The sequence below is a fragment of the Notothenia coriiceps genome, unplaced genomic scaffold (assembly GCF_000735185.1).
Source record: "Notothenia coriiceps isolate Sejong01 unplaced genomic scaffold, NC01 NC01_scaffold00014596, whole genome shotgun sequence".
NCBI classification, from domain to species: domain Eukaryota; kingdom Metazoa; phylum Chordata; class Actinopteri; order Perciformes; family Nototheniidae; genus Notothenia; species Notothenia coriiceps.
In genome coordinates this window covers 6,284-10,106 of record NW_011347297.1, presented here as the reverse complement: position 1 = coordinate 10,106, position 3,823 = coordinate 6,284, and the positions used below count along the sequence as shown (strand labels likewise).

The following is a 3,823-nucleotide window of genomic DNA, read 5'->3' as shown; positions in this document are numbered from 1 at the left end:
CCCCATCTACCTTTATGTTTGTGTATAGTTTTACTTAATATATATATTAGTTTTGACTATTGACGTGTGATTGCATTTCACTGCCTCTTGTTCAATACATTGCCTGTCAAAAATGTGATTATGGAAACGACTGACATTGTTCATTGCTGACACCCGTCTGCTTTTTCCTGCTGTTAAACTCAGCGGAGCTCTTTGATACAAGCAATACATTGATGTGTATCTTCTGTTACAGACCAACGGTGATCAGTCGACACGTGTTCATCGTGCTATAGGCACTGATGCCCCGGCAGCTCTCTAGAACATGTTTGATGTGTAATGCTGGCTAAGGAGCTGTTTTACTGTCATGAAACATTTAAAAAAAAAAACATCTAATTTTGAAGATCTATTGTCTTGTTTCTGTTTCTCAATGAATGAATGGACGGGAAGGAAAGCAGTGTAAGCCGAACACAAATGACAGAACAATTAAGAAGCAAGGATGAGACGATTACCTGTTGAACTGATGAGCATTATATATATGGATAGATTTGCAGTTTAAAGAGCTTTGATGCACCTTTGTGGGATGTATCTCAGATAAAGGCACTGATCAATGGAAGAGTTGTTACCCCAAAGCTTTTAATCAATCAGGAAATGGCTAATTTATCTCTGTCTTGTGATTTTTTTTTAAACACAGATGGGTCAGATGACAATGTGTGATCTAAAAGATGTTGCTTGTATTGACTCAATTCTCTTTATTTAGATTATTTAGCATCTGTCAGCACATTGTTTCCCCTTTTTAAAACTCCAATAAACCCTAGTGTACTACTTTTCCACCACCAAAAAGCACAAAGGTTAAATGTGTGACTGTTTACAGCTTGTTATGCTGCTCAGAAAAGTCAATAAATGTGGGTTAAATAAAACTGGAAGATACCAGAAAGTTGCTGATTCATCCACAATTCTATATCATTGATCTAGAAGTGTTAATGCTGTTTTAAATACAATTTAATCAACACATATATGTACAGTATGTACATGCTGTCGTTTAAGGTTAACTTTAACAAACCACAAACATATGTATTGAATTTCAGCCCACGATGTTATCCTGTTTCACGTTTCTTGTAATTACTAATGTATTGGAGTAAAGCCCTCACTGTAATCTGGTAAACGGATTACAGTGATGAAAGCCAGTCAAACCGTTACACTCTCTATCTGTGTACACATTTTAAGTTTTCACATCGACATAAAATGTAACATTTAGGACTTATAATTGTCTTTAATTGTGTAAATATGCATTTAAAATGCCAGGTATTTTTGCACAGTTTTTCCTCTCGTTGGGCAATATTGACATTTCTGGTTTGATGGACGCGTTTCCGGCCCACCATACTTCGTAGCAGCGACGTGTAAAATAGGGGTGGTGATTGACAGTTAAAAGGGGAAGGCCTTCCTCAATGCATCTATCTTTTATTTTCTCGTACCTTTAGAGGTATTTAACTCCACCAGAAGTGGGTTTCATCTACATTTATGGACATTTTGCGGGATTTATACGCTTTTTAGTGTCGAGTAAAACCACGACACCCCTCTTTTCTTCTCCCGGTCGAAACGCCCAAACGTCCAGCTGATTGCTTCAATTATTCCAGTTTAAACTGAGCCGTTTTGTTTGACTTAACGGATGGTTTTTGTCGCCATAAGGGGCCGAGTTCGCCACCTTTTTTCACCCTATTTGTGGATTTAAAACAAGAAACAGGACTTATTTTAATTTTTCTCTAACTTGGGCCGTTTTCTTTCTCCTCACTGAAGAAGAACCAGGCCTCATCCCCCAGCCTCGCGTTTCCATATCGGCTTTTTTTTGTTGGAAGTCATGGGAGACACAAGTGAACGAAGCAAACCGGCGACTCTTCCTCCCCGGTGTCCCTGTGGCTTTTGGGGGTAAGATTTCTAACCAAATACAAAGACGATTTAACCCTCTTTCTTTGCTTTTAAAGGTAAATCCGGATGAAATACGCTCAACGGGTTCAACTAGTCCCATTGTTGTTGTTCTGTTGTACAGGCCGAGGGTGGGGGGTTGGGAAGTTAGCTTATAAATACATCTCCTATCTTAAAAACTAGCTATATGTCTAATTCTTTTTAAGTTTATAACCCCACTTTATCATTTGAAACACCATATGTGTATTTTAATCGTCTTAAATCGTGTTTTAAAGGCGCTTTGTAAAGCAGGAGATGACGTCACGTAGATACAGCATGATTTATTGCCAGCAGGTTCCTTTAAAAACCTGCCCTGTTTTCTTGAATCCCATCGAAGAAAAGCACAATTTGAACCATTAACAAGCCCCTCTGGTTAAATCCTCTGACATAGCAGTGGTTATAAACCTCTTTAAGGATTATTTGACAGCCCTTTTACATTGTCAAACAGTGGATGTGTGTTGCATACCGGATGTGATTCAATGATGTCTGATGTGTTACCCCATAGGAAAAATGGCTTCATATAACCTTTCTTTATTTTTACTCGGAAACCTAACGTGACTTCTCCATTGTATAAGTGTCTGTTGTAACATTGCCTAGCAGCAGCACATAAGATACTGTTACTGTCATGTCATGCTAACCCCTGTAATACTTCCATTATACTAACATATGGGTGATTCTATTGTGGAAAATTACTTCTATACTGTGAAATACCAGCAGTGAGACAATAGCCCCTTGTTTAGAGGTATTATCTTTACAGTACATTGTCATATGACTTGTCATTTTGTTACCTCCCTTAAGCCCCACCTCCCCTCATCCCCTCATCCTCCCCTCACCCCCATTTGCCTTGTGGTGCCCAGTAAGCAAACTGGAACCAGCAACCCACCTGTCAATTGTCAGGTGACACAAATGACAGCAATGTGTGTTTTACAGCCCTGCTGAATGAATGACACCTGGCTAACACACACACACACACACACACACACACACACACACACACACACACACACACACACACACACACACCAAAGTCAACTTTATTGTCAATCTTTCAGTTTGTGTGTACAGACAGAGAGATCGACATACCGTTTCCCACAATCCCGAATACAAAAAATGCAAATATATGTATAAAAATATGTATGTCCTATAACCCATGGTGGAAGATTTATTCTATGGGCTCAGAACAGTCTCATAATACACACATGCACGTGCACACAGAAGGATCCACACTTGTATTTCATGATCCGCAAAAGGATCCACACTTGTGTTTTTCAATGCACACACAAATGTGTTCCGTTTTCATATAGATGTAAATAAAATCCAAACACAGAAAAAAGTTTTACATATGTATTTTTTAGGGATGCACAGAATATTCGGCCGCCGAAAATTATCGGCCGAAAATGGTTAAAAAGGCTTTAGCACCGAAAAAATATCACCGAATGTCAGAGAACAGGGTTACGTTGGTTAGCTAACGTGTTGTTGTGATGACGTAATCAAAACGCGGCGACAAGCACGGCGCGCGACCATGCTCGCGGCTGGCTCACAGCCAACATGTCTGGCGCTTGGAGATATTTAAAAATATCAGAGAAAGAGGCGCGGATTGCGATTTGTAAAACGTGTTCAGCTGACATTTCTCGAGGGGGTGTAACTGCAAAGACTTTCACCACTTCGGGATTACTCCGCCACTTGAAATCAAAACACCCGGACAAATATGCGGAGTAAGATCAAATCACAAGCACTGACAGCGAGAGACTGTTCAGCGCTGCCTCTCATGTGCTTGATGAGAAGAGGAGCAGACTTATGGCTGATAAAGCAGAGAAGCTAATGTTCATTCAAAAGAACCTCCCACTTTTCCTTAATAAGTAGACAAGGCTGGCTTATCATAAGC

The 3,823-nt window shown here is 39.8% G+C and overlaps 1 protein-coding gene across 1 annotated transcript in view; it reads left to right on the top strand.

Annotated features, from left to right (window-relative positions):
* btbd9 (BTB (POZ) domain containing 9) overlaps positions 1 to 376 on the top strand; it is a 13,119-nt gene extending 12,743 nt beyond the window's left edge. Inside the window, exon 11 of the mRNA XM_010774772.1 lies at positions 1 to 376. This exon is cut by the window's left edge and continues 1,644 nt beyond it. The gene's annotated coding sequence lies outside the window, so the exon portion shown is untranslated.
* Positions 377 to 3,823: the final 3,447 nt, after the last annotated feature.